This window comes from Heptranchias perlo, chromosome 3 (genome assembly GCF_035084215.1).
Source record: "Heptranchias perlo isolate sHepPer1 chromosome 3, sHepPer1.hap1, whole genome shotgun sequence".
Taxonomy (NCBI): domain Eukaryota; kingdom Metazoa; phylum Chordata; class Chondrichthyes; order Hexanchiformes; family Hexanchidae; genus Heptranchias; species Heptranchias perlo.
The window spans coordinates 44,589,030-44,608,394 of record NC_090327.1 but is presented as its reverse complement, the minus strand read 5'-3'; positions in this window follow the sequence as shown (position 1 = coordinate 44,608,394).

Here is a 19,365-nt window from a genome sequence, read left to right as displayed (position 1 = left end):
CAAGACATCATTTTATACTGGTAGTATTATAGCATAAATTCCATTATATTCAGTTCTGGTCTAACCAGAACTGAATATAATGGAATTTATGCCTACTACATGTTTCCAATGTTATATATCCAGCTTAAAATCTGCAGATTTGAGCTTGCCTTATGTCCATTGAATCCTTGTGAGGAGGTTTTTCCTGTGTTATCCATTCGAATTTTCTGCTTCAAGGAGGTTTCAGAGGTTATGCTCATCACATTTACATTATCAGATACTTTAGTTAGGTTACGGTAGGTTTCACAGTAACTGGCATTTTCAAAGAATGCAACAAAACTAAATGCATTCCTTCTAATAGTTACCTTTTGTGCACTTAGTACCAATAAGACAACTTTTTTAACTTGCGCATTCAGAATTGCTTGGACATTTGTCTGCGCTTTTCATTTTTTGAGTGAAAAAAAAAATTCCCATCTCATTCTCCACATAAATGAATATCCACAACCTCTCAGTTTTTGATTAAGTAGAAAGTAAAACCAGATTATTATCCAGAGGGACAGTGTACCAATGCTGTTTCATTAAATTCCTTGCAGTATTGCTTCTCACGATGAGTAGAGATAGCTGCAAGCACATGCTAGTGATTGGCATAGTTTCTGTCCAGTTCTATCAGTTACTCGGTGCACAGAGCATGCACATTTTTCATCCAAGTCACAAAGCTTTGGCATACGCAGAAATCAAAATCAAACCATTCATCTACTATATCCAGTTTCACCAATGAAGCCTGAATATAAGAAATAAAATTCTGTCCAAGACTGGTAATGTGAGTACCATCAAAGCTTTTCATAACGTCAGCAGCATCATCATTATAGCAAATTCTTGGTTGATGTCACCCATTCCTGCTGAGGCTTTTTTATTCATTGATGGTCATTTGAGGCAGAGGCATGGCCATCCACATGGATTGAGAATTCATTAAAGAATGGAATTTCTCATTTTTGTTTTATAATTAAGCCCACTAGGATCTTGTGGGAAAATTAAAAACTATATAAGCAAGGTTTACCAAATTCTGCAGTGCAATTCTATCAATTCTCTGGCAAAAATTATGGCTCAACTATACACTGAAAATACTCACTGAGCTATTGGAGGAGCCTCTTCTTTCAGCTCATAATTGCAGTAACTCTTACTCATGTTTGTTTGCATAGCTGAAGCCACCATAAAAATAAGAGTCACAACTGTTTATCAAATGATTTCACTTAAGTTAAGGATCATGAGTAAGAAATACTATCCTATTGAAAGGTAAATTTGGTGAAACAGTTTAGAACATGCCAATTTCCACATAATCTTTCCCCATAGCCCTGTAATTTTTTTCCCTGGCCACTGTCTCTTTAATCCTATGGGCTTTAATTTTGATAACATCTAACATAAGTCTATTACATGGTACTTTATCAAATGCTTTTTGAAAGTCCATATGCACAACATCAACTGCACTACCCTCATCAACCCTCTCCATTACTGCATCAAAGAACTCAATCAAGTTAGTCAAACACAATTTTCCTTTAACATATCCATTCTGGCTTTCATTTATTAGCCCATACTTTTCCAACTGCCAATAAATTTTGTCTGGGATTATTGTCTCTAAAAGTTTCCCCACCGTTAGGCTGACTGGCCTGCAATTGCCGGGTTTTTCCGTCTCCCCTTTTTTGAACAGGGGTGTAAACATTTGCTATCCTCCAGTCCTCCGGCACAGTCACCATATGAAATGTGCTGCACACAAAACTCTCAGCTTCCCGTATGCAGTATAGTGACATCTGCCGCCCCTCAAACTCAGAAACTCTGAGCTCGAGCTCGAGCAGTTGGCAGCACTTCCTGCACATGCAGTTTTCCAGGACATACAAAGTGTTCTGGAGTTCCCACGTGGCACAGGATGTGCATGCAATGGGCCCCAGCTGTCCTGCCATATTAGCTAGTTATTTAAACTGTTTGTTTAGCTTTAAGGCAATTTATCGTTTATCTAACACTAAAACACTAACCACTAAAAAACACCAACCAAGTACTAAAGACACTAACCACCAAGAACAATAACCACTAAAAACACTAACTAATGAATTAAATACGTACTGACTTAACCTTGGCACTCCTCCTTGTCTTGTGATGTCATTTTTTGACTTTTTCCTGATTCTTGATTCCTCATGCTGCTCCCTTTATGCTCCACTCAGTCTTAGTCTTTTTAAAAATTTATGTATTTTTTTTATTTAAGATTTAAAAGTTGATAGATTAGTTTATAGTTCCTTGGTTTAAATCAGTCTGCACCTAATTCCCACACTCACCAAATTCTCAAGTTAGCAATTCACTCCATTAGAGGTTCACACTCTCTCTTTGCCAGCCTCTGTACTCAAACTTATTGTAGATGAATAGTATATAGTAAACCCTCCATTCTGTGAATAATTCCTCAATCCACAAGTACAAAGATAGGTGCGCTTTTATGGTATAATTTCAAGTTGAAGTTCAAACATTATAATCTAGCAGTACGAGGAAGGAGGGCATGTCACCTCTGCTGGTTAAGTATCAGACCAATCCCTAGTGGACTACTGGGCAAAGAGCTGAAGAGCAGCCTAGTAATAATGAGCCATCCATCCAATTCCTAGCAATCCAACTGGGATGAGTATGCATCTTTATAATGGGAATGTATGTATGTGATTTCCCATCCCATTCCTCACAAATCATATACCATCTACCCTATCATGGACTCTACCCCATCCATTTAACCGCCTATGGATAAGTTCTGTATAAAAACTTTAGATGCCCAAAAGTAATCAAGAAAATTATTTATCCATCTTCACATCTCTGCTACTCTACCCTGGCCTGCTGCCCTCCACACACAATATTGTTCCCCCCCCAAACACACACACACACACACACACACACACACACCCACCAGCATAAAACTATTGTGCCTAACAGTATTTGATTATCTGTCTGTACCTATTATAATATCTAATTCTGATCCCAATCAAATATTTTGAGATCCATAATTGGACCAGTTTCACCCAGGCTAATTAGCATGTGGTCTGGAAGACCAGCAGTGTAATATTTATTACTACCTATGCCCTATGTAGCATAAATGCAGCCATTATTCAGCCTAATAGACCAGTTTCAAAAATATTAAATAGTACAGGTAAAAGCAATTGCATTTTTGATTTGATATCACAATCTTAAAATGTAAAATTTGACTTTGGAGCACCAAATTTCAATTCTTCAAAGCTGAGCCTGAACCAAAAGTTTGAATTTACCCAAATATTCCTTGTGTGTGGGTTATGCTGTCAACCAACTGATTTCTTTTTCTAATAAAGTTCAGCTTCTCATCTTCTCTCAGAGGTCAGTTGACCGTATCCTAATACAAGCTGCCAGTGCTGTAATGAGCTCCAATGCAACGATGTGAAACACTGAGGAGATCAACACATAAAACTGCAAAAATTGGTAAGTAACCACTTTCCAGTGGGATTTGGGATGGAACCAGTGTCTTTGTGCTTGGCAGACAGGAGTTCTGTCCGCTGCATTTGCGCTGGTGGAGCAGGACCCCAGAATTTCAGCAAAGACCAAAATACAAGTACGTTTCCAGCCCAACGAGGAAGGAGGCATTGCTGGATTTGGATTTGGTTCTGGGGAATGAGGCAGGCCAAGTGGAGCAAGTGTCAGTAGGGGAGATTTAGGGAACAGTGATCATAGTATCATAAGGTTTAGAATAGCTATGGAAAAAGACATGGAACACTCTAAAGTAAAAATATTCAATTGGAGGACGGCCAATTTCAGTGGGATGAGAACAGATCTGGCCCGGGTAAATTGGAATCAAAGACTGGCAGGCAAAACTGTAATTGAACAATGACCTTTAAGGAGGAGATGTTTTGGGTACAGTCTAGGTACATTCCCACGAGGGGGAAAGGTAGGGAAACTAAAGCCAGAGCTCCTTGGGTGACAAAAGATAGAGAGTAACATGAAGCAGAAAAAAGGGGCACATGACAGATGTCAGGTTGATAACACAAGTGAGAACCAGGCTGAATATTGAAAGTTCAGAGGAGAAGTGAAAAAGGAAATAAGAGGGGCAAAGAGAGAGTATGAGAATATACTGGCGGCCAACATAAAAGGGAATCCAAAAGTCTACTATAGGCATGTAAACAGTAAATGGGTAGTAAGAGGAGAGGTGGGGCCAATTAGGGACCAAAAAGGAGATCTACTCATGGAGGCAGAGGGGATGGCCGAGGTACTAAATGAATACATTGCATTTGTATTTACCAAGGAAGAAGATGCTGCCAGAGTCTAAGTAAAGGAAGTTGAGATACTGGATGGGCTAAAAAATTGATAAAAAGGAGCTACTAGGAAGGCTAGCTCTACTTAAGGTAGATAAGTCACCCGGTCCGGATGGGATGCATCCTAGGTTGCTGAGGGAATTAAGGGTGGAAATTACGGAGGTACTGGTCATAATCTTCCAAATATCCTTAGGTACGGGGGTGGTGTCGGAGGACTGGAGAATTGAAAATGTTACACCCTTGTTCAAAAAAGGGTTCAAGGATAAACCCAGCACCACAGGCCTGTGCAGTGAAGAAGTCCTGCTCGAACTTGTGCATGAAAATCCATCCTGAAACCCATCGTACAGGGAACCCCCAGCTTCTGTCGCGACACTACAGACTTCCTACAAAAACTCAGTACCCACGGACCAGTTGAACCAGGAACACTTCTCACCACGATGGATGACTCGGCACTCTACACCAGTATCCCCCACGATGACGGCATCGCTGCAACAGCATCAATACTCAACACCAACAACAGCCAAACTCCAGACGCCATCCTACATCTCATCCGCTTCATCCTGGATTACAATGTCTTCACCTTCGATAACCAGTTCTTTACCCAAACACACGGAACAGCCATGGGGACCAAATTCGCACCCCAATACGCCAACATTTTCATGCACAAGTTCGAGCAGGACTTCTTCACTGCACAGGACCTCCAACCAACGCTATACACCAGATACATCGACGACATTTTCTTTCTATGGACCCACGGCGAAGAATCACTGAAGAGACTACACGATAACATCAACAAGTTCCATCCCACCATCAAGCTCACCATGGACTACTCCTCAGAATCAGTTTCTTTCTTGGACACACGAATCTCCATCAAAGACGGGCACCTCAGCACCTCACTCTACCGCAAGCCCACGGACAACCTCACGATGCTCCACTTTTCCAGATTCCACCCTAACCACGTCAAAGAGGCCATTCCCTATGGACAGGCCCTGCGAATACACAGGATCTGCTCAGACGAGGAGGAACGCGATAGACACCTACAGACGCTGAAAGACACCCTCGTAAGAACGGGATATGACGCTCGACTCGTCGATCGACAGTTCCGACGGGCCACAGCGAAAAATCGCATAGACCTCCTCAGAAGATTAACACGGGACGCAACCAACAGAGTACCCTTCATCGTCCAGTACTTCCCCGGAGCGGAGAAACTACGCCATGTTCTCCGCAGCCTTCAACATGTCATCGATGACGACGAACACCTCGCTAAGGCCATCCCCACACCTCCACTACTCGCCTTCAAACAGCCACCTAACATCAAACAGACCATCGTTCGCAGCAAATTACCCAGCTTTCAGGAGAACAGCATCCACGACACCACACAACCCTGCCATGGCAACCTCTGCAAGACATGCCAGATCATCGACACAGATACCACCATCACACAAGAGGACACCACCCACCAGGTACATGGTTCATACTCCTGTAACTCGGCCAACGTTGTCTACCTCATACGTTGCAGGAAAGGATGCCCCGGAGCATGGTACATTGGCGAGACCATGCAGACACTGCGACAACGGATGAACGGACACCGCGCAACAATCGCCAGACAGGAGGGTTCCCTCCCAGTCGAGGAACACTTCAGCAGTCAAGGACATTCAGCCACCGATCTTCGGGTAAGCGTTCTCCAAGGCGGCCTTCGAGACACACGACAACGCAAAATCGTCAAGCAGAAATTGATAGCCAAGTTCCGCACCCACGAGGACGGCCTCAACCGGGATCTTGGGTTCATGTCACGCTACACATAACCACACCAGCGAATAAAGGTTATCTGTTTTTAATACAACGGGTCATTCTCTGTCTTTCTCTTCCTTTCGGATGTTTCTCCCTCTCGCTCTCTCTGTCTTGTGTTCTGGCCGTTTGTATATTCGGTGGTCCTGTCGGTAACACCTCTCTGTCTGAACATTTTGATTGCCTTGACAATGGGCAGTTGGAAAGATTATCTGTAATCACCAGTTATTGTTCTCTGACTATAAATGCGAAACGTTCAAGGAGTCCCACGCTCACCTGACGAAGGAGATAATCTCCGAAAGCTTGTGATTTTCAAATAAAATTGTTGGACTATAACCTGGTGTTGTAAGATTCTTTACATTTGTCAACCCCAGTCCATCACCGGCATCTCCACATCATAAAAAGAAGTCGTATCGGGAAATGGATTAATATTTTTAAAATTTCAATTGGTTAGCACAATGTTTATTTTGGACTTATTGACTAGAGTTTGCTCCCCTTTACTGCCCATTTTCAGGTGGTATTGGGATGGATGTGGAAGGGAAATGGCAAGGGAGCCAATTTGCCAGCTCCCTGCTGTTCCCTGCAACTTCTGGGATTTCCCTCTATAAGTGATGGAGCGTATAGAGTATGCAGGTGTGTTAAAACATTGTGTAAATGATGGAAATATATCATTCAACATATTTTCCTTCATTCACTCCTTAACAATACTGGGCAGGAGGCACTCCACTGTGTTGCGCTGTCTCACGTTGCTAAGGGGGCAGTGATTGGGTTTAATTTTTAAATACCCTTGGAAGACTTGTGCAGTTGGTCAAAGAATTGCACTCAGCCAGCACAACAAATTTTAACTTTGTAAAAAAAAATTCAAGAACATCTGCAGCTCCCCTGGAGACAGCCAGCCTGGGCCCACTGCTATTGACACCCAAGGCCTGCAAAAGCAACTTTCCTCCCTCCCACACACTCAAGCAGGCTTCCTGATAAACCTGCTGTAATTCACCCAATAATACTTAAATTAGCTGGTCCGAGAAAAAACTGCCAGGTCAGTGTTAGATGTCATTGGCGGGCACAAAGCCCACCCACCACAGTCCTGATGGGTTTACCACTGAAGGGGAAAATTTACCCCATACTGGAGAAAGAGTGAAAAATGTGTTCAAATTGGTCCTTACTGCAATGATTGTAGACAAACAATTTTTTAATCTAAGTGCTATTTATCTGAAAGTTGCAGAGTGCTGCCAGCAAATGAGTGGCTGCCAGAAATAAGCTTCTAGCAGCCATTCATTTGCTGTAAGACTAAACATGTCAGATTGATGAGTTTAATATGTTCCCAATTGTCAAGCTGCTTCATGTATAGTTAATGTTGGGTTTAACGTTATGCTTGAATTTACATTTTTTTTTAGCTGTCATTTTCCACATTTCCACTTATTGACTTATCCTACTCAGTTATGCTGCCACTCTTACTCAGGACAATTAGAGCCATCTGATCTGCACACCTTATCCTGGACAGTCAAAGTGGTTCCTTATCAAGCCAACAGCCCTACATGAGAAGTGTATTAATACCAGTTTTCCCATCCTCCTACTGATACCTAAGCAGCCTCAGCGTCAATCAAACCTGGATTTGAGCCCTCGTTTCTTAGCTGAGTTCAATGAGTAAGCACTATTGGAACTGGCTCAGATGTTGGTTCTTAAAATGATTCAGCATAAACAATTTCAGGCACAGAAATACAGAAAATATCAAGGCTCAAAGAAACTAGTCTAAATTTTCCAAATACACACAGATGATGAGGAACGTTACCTGCCAAGACTCTACCATAGTCTTATATTAATGCTGTACGCTAACCATTACGTGGCATCTAGGATTAATTCTCCTCACACAATCACAATACTTTGAATGCCTATTCTTCAGCAAGTATCCCTTGTAACAGCAACCTTTCCCTGTAAGTGCTCCTTTCTTTGCATCCTTAATTTTTTTTTCTCACTCTAATCCTTCCAGAAACTGTATCTGTACAAAGTATACTCATTTAATCACACCCTTTATGAGGTTACATACCTGTATGTCCTCCTGGTATTTTGAATTTCTTACCATTTTCTACTCTAGTGTAGCGTTTTCAAAAAATCATAATTAAAACTACTTCTTTGCTCTTAACTACTGCCAAAAGTCTGTTTAATTCAGTGCCTTAATGGTTCAGTGATTTTATCCAGGAAGTAGCTCAATCATACAGACCAGGATAGCCCAAGATCAATCCCCAATTTGTGCTAAATTAGTGGAGACATTTAGTGGAGACAGAAGTAAGGGTCCTACAATTGGCATCAGCATCTCTGCGATCGGGAGATGAAAATCAGCCATTCCTAATCACTATTCAGCGGCTCCTGCTGGCAGTGTATGTGCTTGTACAATGGTATAAAGGCTATGGATCAGGCTCACCTATGATGCTGCTGTGGTCAAACACCCTGGTTACATTCACTGTCAAGGCTCACACATGAATAATGGCCACTCTCGTAAGGTATTGCACTGCAACTCACACCCATGGAAGCAATAGTTCAACAATGTTGATTTTCCAGCCCTGGCACTAAAATAGAGGACCAGAGAACAGTGAGCTGAGCACTTACTGACATCCCGCACGACCAACCTTGCAGAAATTCCTGACATCAGCCCTTATTAGCAATGCATAGTTAAAGGAATGGTGGGGCCGATTGGGGACAAAGAAGAAAATCTTCTTGTGGAGGCAGAGGGCGTGACTGAGGTACTGAATGAATACTTTGCATCTGTCTTCACGAAAGAAGATGATGAAGTTAATGTCGCAGTAGAGGAGGAGGGAGTAGAGATATATTGGATACGATAAAAATAGAAAGGAGGTGCTAAATAGGTTGACATTACTCAAAGTTAACAAGTCACCAGGTCCAGATGGGATGCATCTTAGGTTGCTGAGGGAAGCAAGAGTGGAGGTAGCAGTAGGTCTGACCACAATCTTTCAATGCTCTATGGATATGGGAGTGGTGCTGGAGGACTGCAAATATTACATCTACCCCTATTCAAAAAAGGGAGAGAGATAAACCTGGTAACTACAGGCCAATCAGTCTAATGTCAGTGGTGGGTTAACTACTAGAGACCATTGTCAAGGACAAAATTAATTGCCACTTGGAGAAGCATGGGTTAATAAGGGACAGCCAGCACGGATTTGTTAAAGGCAAATCATGTCTGACTAACCTGATTGAGTTCTTTGATGAAGTAACAGAGAGGGTTGATGGGTAGTGCAGTAGATGTATATATGGACTTTCAAAAGGCATGATAAATTACCACATAACAGACTTATTCAGAAAATAGAAGCACATGGGATTAAAGGGACGGTGGTAACTTAGGTACCTAATTGGCTGAGGGATAGGAGGCAGAGAGTATTGGTGAATGGATGTTTTTCTGACTGGAGAGAAGTATGCAGTGGAGTCCCCCAGGGATAGGCATTAGGACCATTGCATTTCTTGTTATATATAAATGACCTGGACTTGAGAATAGGAAGTATAATTTCGAAGTTTGTGGATGATGCAAAACTTGGCAACGTAGTAAATAGTGAAGAGGATAGTAGCAGACTTTGGGAAGACATAGACACACTGGCGAGATGGGTGGACACATGGCAGATGTAATTTAATGCGGATAAATGTGAAGTGATGAACTGTAGGAGGAACAACATGGAGAGGCAGTATAATCTAAATGGTATTAGTTTGAAGGAGGTGCAAGTATAGAGGGACCTGGGGGTGCATATTCACAAATCTTTGAAGGTGGCAGGGCAAGTTGATAAGGTGGTTAAGAAAGTGTATGGGATACTTGGCTTTGTAAATAGGGGCATTGAATACAAAAACAAGGAAGTCATGCTTAACCTTTACACATCACTGGTTAGGCCTCAGCTGGAATATTATGTAAAATTCTGGACCTCACACTTTAGGAAGGATGTCAAGGCCTTGGAGATGGTACAGAGGAGGTTTAAAGGATGATACCAGGGATGAGGGATATCAGTTATGTGAAGAGATTGGAGAAGCTGGGATTGATCTCCTCAGAGCAGAGAAAGTTAAGGGGAGACATAGTAGAGGTAATCAAAATAATGAAGGGTTTTGATAGAGCCAATAGGGAGAAACTGCTTCCTCTGGCAAACGGGTCGGTAACCAGAGGTCATAGATTTTTAAAAAGTGGCATAAGAACTAGAGGGGAAATTAGGAGAAATTTTTTCACACAGAAGGTTGTTAAGATTTGGATCGCACTGGAAAGGGTGGTGGAAGCAGATTCCATAGAAACTTTCAAGGCAATTAGACATATACTTGAAGAGGACTAATTTGCAGGGTTATGGGGAAAAAGTTAGGGTGTGGGACTAAATTGGATGGCTCTTTCAAAGAGCCAGCACAGGCACGATGGGCCGAATGGCCTCTTTCTGAGCTGTAAGAGTCAATGGGGGGGGGGGGGGAAATGGATAATGCCTATTATTGGGCGCGGGTAGCATGATCCGCTATTAACCCGCGCCCGATGGCCCCTGTGCAAGCAGAACTAGAACATTGTCCAGCCTCAGTACTTTCAAGCAGCGTTGAAATCGAGGCCTTACACGACGATTGAAATAAATACACACTTTCCACCAGCAGGGGGAGCCCCATTCTCAAACGGATGATGTCTCTTAAAATCTCTTAAAAAGGTAGCCAGTACCTGTTATTTGCTGAAAATAACAGTCTGCTTTCTGCACAGAGTCTGAATAAAGATCAGACATCGCACACAAAAACAGGTGCAGGTCCCGTCCCTATGCTTACAAACTGATGTTAAAACATTGAATAAAGGTTGCGCACTACTAAATCCCACATCCTCCAATCTGCATGCCAGACCTCACCAATCTGCCGATCTGAGTTTGTACCAGGTCTGCGAGAGTGCATGCACCAAGGTTCTCTGCTGATGCACTAGAGGTCTTGGTGCAAGAGATGGAAAGAAGGAGGGACATCCTATATCCGCAGGGGGGCAAGAGGCCCTCCAGACATATGCTCAAAAGGCAGCGAGGCAGCGGGGAATTAAGTCAATGCCAGGCATATAGCACCACAAACATGGATGCGGTGCAGGAAGAAGTTCAATGCTTCGACAAGAGTTCTCAAGGTGAGTGAGGGCAACTGTCGAGTGGCATCTCCTACCAACTACACCACTAGCCGCATCCACTGCTCCATGTACTACACCCTCCATCACTCACATACCAACAAATTCTTTCCATCAGTATTCAGCTCTTCCAATCAGATGCTTCCTCTCACCCTTACACATTACCACTGTTGCAAGTCACCCACCCACAATTCACAGGCCACATACACTGGCAGCTATTCAACCATGACAGGCACATTACGCAGACACACATCCCGCTTTCTTGCGGGAGAAGGCGGCGCATATCAGGAGGCAGCAAGTAGCAGTGGCATTTAGCCCCTTGAACCTGTTCCACCATTCAAGGAGATCATGGTGAATCTGTGACCTAATTCCATATACCCGTCTTAGTCCCATACCCCTTAATACCCTTGGTTCACAGAAATCTATCAGTCTCAGATTTAGAATTCACAATTGAGCTAGCATCAGCTGCCGTTTGCAGAAGAGCGTTCCAAACTTCTCCCACCCTTTGCATGTAGAATCCTAAATTCACTTCTGCACGTCCTGGCTCTAAATGTTAGGCTATGCCCCCATGTCCTAGTGTTCAAGTATAGGAGTCCTCCAAAAATAGCATCAGCAGCAGAAGCAATAATCCAGCCACTAACCTGTAAATCCTGCATGGTCCTTTTAAATAGTGCTGGTGGGGGGTCCTCCAGGCACTCTAAGGCATGTTCAGATGGTCATGGTTAAGACTGTGCATTGAGTTGAGCATTAGACACCATTTTGGGACTTACCACTTTAAATCAGCCCGGTGCACATCACAGTGGAAATGTTCGTACGCAGCCAAAATGCCATCTTGGCACTTTGGAAGGCCGCTTGGCGCCAGAACAACGGGTGCTACACGGCTCAATTTCTAGCCCAAAGGTTCTACGGTTAAATGTAGGAGATTTAGAACAGAGAGCAAGAGAAACTTCTTCTCCATGGAGTTGTGAAGCGGTGCAATTCACTTCCAGGGTTAGTGGTTGAGGCAGAAACTAAGCCAATCAAATTTTGAACGTTGACAAAGTGGATGAAGGAAAGGGGGTTGAAAGGATATGGGAAAAGGGTGGGTAAATGTGATTAGAACCATTTGCTCGCATGGAGGGTAAACGCTCTCACAGACTGGTTGGACTGAATGGCCTGTTTCTGTGTTGTAATTTCTATATTTGATGGCTGGCTCTAGCATTAGGTGGATGTGAGCAGGATTGCCCAGATAACCCTCCCCAGAGGACAACAATACAACATGTCTGGCAAGAGATGGCAATCAAGCGCAGTGTGTGTATTATGTATGATGTGGAGATGCCGGTGATGGACTGGGGTTGACAATTGTAAACAATTTTACAACACCAAGTTATAGTCCAACAAATTTATTTTAAATTCCACAAGCTTTCGGAGGCTTCCTCCTTCCTCAGGTGACAGACACAGTAAAGAGAAATTAAGAAACCATGGAAAAAATATTCCATTGCCCAGTCTTTCAGTTTTAAGTTGCAGCTTGACCATATGCCCTGATGGAGTATGGGTCTACATGAGATTCAGTGAACAAGCTGTATAAGTTTTTGTGAGACCTTGGCATGGTCCAGCAGTGAATGTGGAACAGGTGGACAGGCAATACAGTGGACAGACACAGTGTCAGGTATTGCCTGTCCACCTGTTCCACATTCACTGCTGGACCATGCCAAGGTCTCACAAAAACTTATACAGCTTGTTCACTGAATCTCATGTAGACCCATACTCCATCAGGGCATATGGTCAAGCTGCAACTTAAAACTGAAAGACTGGGCAATGGAATATTTTTTCCATGGTTTCTTAATTTCTCTTTACTGTGTCTCTTATTTTAAATTAGTTTTCAAACATCACACTTCAAATGGAAGTTCCACATTCATACATATATTGGGTACAGGCAGAATGTCTACATAATCTTTTTGAGGAGAAAGTAACCTTAACATGAAAATTTTTGAATGAAAATCTCATCAAGAGGGAATATTCCTGTAATCAGTCAAGGATATTGTTTGTGTCCTGAACCAAAGAGGATCAATTGAGTTGATATTGCTTTGTAGTAGGTGTCAACAGGATGTGTGCAACAGACCAAACATGAACAGACTATCTTTGTAATGCTTTTAGGTTAAGAAATTGTGAAGAATGTTAACAATTGTTTGTCTGGATTATCTTGTCACGTGGACTGACCTTCAAATCAGGGCCTGTTTTGTGAAAAGCTTTTATGACTATAAAAATCCAGGACATTTTATGTAGCAGATCTTTTGAATTGCTTTGAGACATGAGATGATATATATTTCTGTGGATCTGAGCTCACGTAATTCCTGCAAAGACTATGGGCTCAATTTTAAAATTAAATTGTGGGTGCTTAGGGGGGCGGGGGGCTGCGAAAATGGCAAAAATCCCCACCGGGTTTGGAAGCCGGCTCCAACCCCCCGACTTCAGAGTTTCCCAGTTTCCCACAGACGCACCTGTGCACGTGTGGACTTCCCGAATCTGGAAGTCCCGCCGACAATTAAAGCCAGTGGGATGATAATTAAAGAACCAAAAGTACCTCATTGAGGTACTTAAGGCACTTTACTTCTGATATATTAGGTAGTTAAAACGATTTTAAACGTACCTGGGCGGCTTTCCCACTGCTTCCGATTCACACCTGGTGAAGGGCCGGATCAGGCAAAAATAAACTAAATAAAAAACCATTGCACAAAGTTAAAAAGCAAAATAAACCTACCTATTCACCCTGTTCCGATGTCCAATGTCTCCCTCTCCGATGACCCTCTCAGCCCCTGATGTCCCTCTCCGATCTCCCCTCTTGCCCCCGATCTTCCCCTCTACCCCCATCACCGTTCTTCTGTTCCAGCGTTGGATGACTTCTTTCTTTCTCTCCCTCTCCCTTTCCCTTTCTCTCCCCCCCACCCCCACCTCGGCGTTGCATCTCCTGTCAGCAGCCAGCCTGTCAATCAGGGTCTGCTGGGCACGAAACCCGGAAAGAATTTTAATCACCATCAATTACCTTTTCCGATGCGATCGCGATGTAAGTTTTTTTAAATTTGTGTTTGCCACGCGCACCTTCATCCCCCCTCTGCCAACCCGCCACCATTTCGAAATTGAGCCCTCAATTCTTTAAATTAAGACTGCCACCAGCATGAGCCAGGAGCAAATTTTCAGGGTAATACAGAGAGTGCAAAAGCTATAGAGTAGTGATAACTGGGGGCTTCAACTATCCTAATATAGATTGGGATAACAATAATAAGGGGCAAAGAGGGGGAAGAATTTTTGAAATGTATTCAGGATAACTTTCTTGACCAGTACGTTTCTGGCCCAACGAGGAAGGAGGCATTGCTGGACTTGGTTCTAGGGAATGAGACGGACCAAGTGGAGCAAGTGTCAGTGGGGGAGCATTTAGGGATCAGCAATAATAGTATCATAAGGTTTAGAATAGCTATGGAAAAGGACATGGACCACTCAAGTAAAAATACTCAATTGGAGGAGGGCCAATTTCAATGGGATGAGAACAGATCTGGCCTGGGTAAATTGGAATCAAAGATCGGCAGGCAAAACTAATTGAACAATGGGCGGCCTTTAAAGACGAGATGGTTCGGACAATCTAGGCACATTCCCATGAGGCAGAAAGGTAGGGCAACTAAAGCCAGAGCTCCCGAGACGACAAAAGAAATGGAGATTAAGATGAAATGGAAAAAAGGGGCGTACGACAGATCTCAGGTTGATAACACAAGTGAGAACCAGGCAGAATATAGGAAGTTCATAGGGGAAGTGAAAAAGGAAATAAGAGGGGCAAAGAGAGAGTATGAAAATAGACTGGCGGCCAACATAAAAGGGAATCCAAAAGTCTTCAGGCATGTAAACAGTAAACGGGTAGTAAGAGGAGGGGTGGGACCGATTAGGGACCATAAAGGCGATCTACTCATGGGGCTCTATTTTAGCACCCGCTATCGGGTGCGTTCCTGGCCGGGGGGGCTCCGAAAATCGGGGAATCCCGGAGCGGGTCCGGAGCCCGGCTCCAACCCACCCACTTCCGGGTTCCCCACAGATGCGCCGACGTGCGCGCGCAGCCCCCGCATGTGGGACTCCCGCAGGCAATTAAAGCCAGCGGGATGCCACTTGACAGTATTTACTTAGGTATTTCAGGTCATTAACAGACCTGATTAAGGGAATATGTGAGGAGGGGTGGGATTTTAGAGACAACTGGGACTGTTTCCCATACTGGGGGAAACACTCCCAGTTGAAATGGACGTGTTGCAGCTGTCAGCCTGTGGCAGCTGCAAAAGTCCATTTGATAGGTGAGGGGGGGGGGGCTGGGGGGAGACCCTCCCTCATTGCAGGAGGCCACTCTGTCACTTTGGACAAAGTTTGGCCTCCACCACCCTCCTCCTGACAAGAAAATTCACCAACTTGCACACTTACCCCGGGGTCCAGAGACATGTACCTACCTTGCGGACCCCCTCAGATTTACATCTTCCGGATGGGGGCCGCTGTAGCTGCAGTCATGACCTCCTCGGAGGGCGAACAGCATCACCAGCCTCGCCGACAACCTCTGACACGTGGAGCCCCACAACAGAGTGCTGTACACATCCACCTGCACAGCAGGAGGGAGGGCAACCGCAGAGAGAGATGCGTCGCAGAAGGCACTACCCTCGCCACAGGGTCCACAGACCGAGGCTCAGCTTTCTGGACCGCTCTGAGCAGCAGTGCACACGGAGGCTCAGAGTCACTCTACATGTAATCGTGGACATCTGCAGCCTCCTTCATGCCGAGCTGCTCCCGGCTGGCCCGAGCACCATCTTCTTACCTGTCGCCGTCAAAGTCACCACTGCCCTCAACAACTTCTCCTCCGCATCCTTCCAGGGTGCCACCGGGGACATCACCGACGTCTCTCAGTCGTCTGCACAAAAGAGCCCTGCAAATACACCTACACCCACTCTGCAGTGACACAATGGGTGGCATCAGTTGTGGGTCTTCATTGTGATCCTCAGGAAAGGGCATTATTGCACAAACCAGACAAGATTCGCGAAGACATGGCAGTAGTTGTGCCAATATAATATGTAATGTGAGTTGGTCAGAAATTAAATATAAGTAAAAACCATGACAAACCCTCAAACACCCTTGTGCATCCCCTTCATGCTCACGACACGTTTGCCTTACGCTTCCTACTGCACATATGTGATGCATGCCCTGTGGCTGCAGCACAGGTAGTGGCAGGTTGAGTGAGGCTGACTGTGAAAGAGATGCATGAGAGGGTGTGTATGAGATAGAGCCATGAGATTGTATGAGGATTGGGTTGAGTGGTAGTGGCGGGATGAGTACTAGCGAGGTGAGTAAGTGCAGGTAAGATGAGGATGAGCTTTGAGTGGGTATGAGGGGTGATGTGACAGAGTAGTGTTGGCAGTGCAGAAGGAGATGTGGGGTGGGGGCGGTGATGTGGCAGATGGAGTGTAGGGGAATGAGTAAGTGTACTCACTTTGGCTGACCTACTTAGGTCATTGCAGCGCCTCCTGCACTGTATGCAGGTGGGCGATATGTTGGTGGTGCAGGTGACCTCCTCTGCCACCTCGAGCCAGGCCTTCCTAGTGGCAGAGGCAGGCCGCTTCCTCCCGCCCTCCGGGGGGGGGGGGGGGGAAGTTCTCTGTCCTCCCCCTCCTCCTCACCCCATCTAATGATACCTGGTGTGAGGCATCATTAAACTGGGAGCAGCCTTCCCCCTGGGCTGCTCCATGCTGTAATTTTTGCTATTTGTTGCAGCATCTGTCAGTGGAGGACTGCCCCTTTAAATAGAGCTCCTCCAGCTGACAGACCTTACTGCGCATGCGCAGCCCGTCCGACGCGCAGATCAGCAGTGGGGATCCCGGAAGAACAGTTAAGTGGATCCAATTAGGCTGCGATCGCGCGGGGGGCAGACTGATTTCACCGGGCGCATTACCCACGTGCCCAATAGCCCCCCCACCGCGAACCTGCAGCCCTGGTAACATCGAGCCCATGGAGACAGAGGGGATGGCTGAGATACTAAATGAGTACTTTGCATCTGTCTTTATCAAGGAAGAAGATGCTGCCAGAGTAAAGGAAGATATAGCTGAGATACTGGATGGGCTAAAAATTGATTAAGAAGAGATACTAGAAAGGCTAGCTGTACTTAAAGTAGATAAGTCACCCGGTCCAGATGGGATGCATCCTAGGTCACAGAGAAGTAAGGGCGGAAATTGCGGAGGTACTGGCCAAAATCTTCCAAACATCTGTAGATATGGGGGTGGTGCCAGAGGACTGGAGAATTGCAAATGTTACACCCTTGTTCAAAAAATGGGTGTAAGGATAAGCCCAGTAACTACAGGCCAGTCAGTTTAACCTCAGTGGTGGGGAAACTTTTAGAATCGATAATCCAGGACAGAATTAACAGTCACTTCGACGAGTGTGGATTGATTAATAAACCCCTGCTGGTTTCCCTAAAGGCAAATAGTGTTTAACTAACCTGATAGAGATTTTGATGAGGTAACAGAGAGAGTAGATGAGGGCAATGCAGTTGATGTGGTGTATATGGAATTTAAAAGACGTTTGATAAAGTGCAGCATGGTAGGCTTATCATCAAGATTGCAACCCATGGAATAAAGGGGGCAGAAGCAACATGGATACAGAATTGGCTAAGTGACAGGAAACAGACAGTAGTGGCGAATGGTTGTTTTTTGGACTGGAGGGAGGTGTACAGTGGTGTTCCCCAGGGATCGGTGCTGGGACCACTGCTTTTCTTGATGTATATTAATGACTTGGATTTGGGTGTACAGGGCACAATTTCCAAATTTGCAGATGACACAAAACTTGGAAGGGTAGTAAACAGTGAGGAGAATATTGATATACTTCAAGAGGATATAGATAGGCTGTTGGCCTGGGCGGACACGTGGCAGATGAAATTTAACGCAAAAAAACGCAAAGTGATACATTTTGGTGGAAAAACAAGGAGAGGCAATATAAACTAGAGGGCACAATTCTAAAAGGGGTACAGGAACAAAGATCTTGGGGTACATATGCACAAATCATTGAAGGTGGCAGGGCAGTTTGAGAAAGCAGTTAAAAAAAGCATATGGGATCCTGGGCTTTATAAATGGATGCATAGAGTACAGAAGTATGGAAGTCATGATGAACCTTCATAAAACACTGGTGTGGTCACAACTGGAGTATTGTGTCCAGTACTGGGCACCGCACTTTAGGAAAGATATGAAGGCCTTAGAGATTTACTAGAATGATTCCAGGGATGAGGGACTTCAGTTACATGGATAGACTGGAGAAGCTGGGGTTGTTCTCCTTGGAACAGAGACAGTTGCGAGGAGATTTGATAGAGGTATTCAAAATCATGAAGGGTCTAGACAGAGTAGATAGAGAGAAACTGTTCCCATTGGCAGAAGGATCAAGAACCAGACGACATAGATTTAAGGTGATTGGCAAAAGAACCAAAGGTGACAGGAGGAAAAACTTTTACACAGCGAGTGGTTAGGATCTGGAATGCACTGCCTGAGGGGATGGTGCAGGCAGATTCAATCCTGGCCTTCAAAACAGAAGTGGATAAGTACTTAAAGGGAAAAAATTTGCAGGGCTACGGGGATAAGGCAATGAAGTGGGACTAGCTGGATTGCTCTTTTATAGAGCCGGCATGGAATCAATGGGCCGATTGGCCTCCTTCCATGCTGTAACCTTTCTATGATTCTAAGTCTTCAATGGATCTCACTTGACTGGTTTGCCTTAAATGAACTGGCTCCAGAATGCTGTATACCTCAATTATACTTCCAGGGTTAGTGGTTGAGGCAGAAACTGTCAACATTCAAGTTTCAATTGGATAGGGGGATGGCCTCATTTAAATTTGGCAGGCAAGCTGTGGAGCACCAAAGAGGTGTCCCGGTGGAGCCTGTTAGATTGAGGCCTCAAGATTGGGCTGGAGCAGCCGCCAGCAAGGTAAATTGCGGGGGGAGGGGGGGGGGGCAGTCATGATCCCAGAGGGTGGGGGTCCCGGGGCAGCAGCAGCAGCACAGATTACTTTTGTGGACCCCGGAGGAGCACTCCTGCTCCTTCGGGGCCCAGAAAAATCATTCGAAACTTACCTTTGCCAGGCCTCTTCAGTTCCATTGCCGGTGGAAGTGGTTGGAGTGTGCACAGCGCAGGCTTCGACCAGTTCTGACC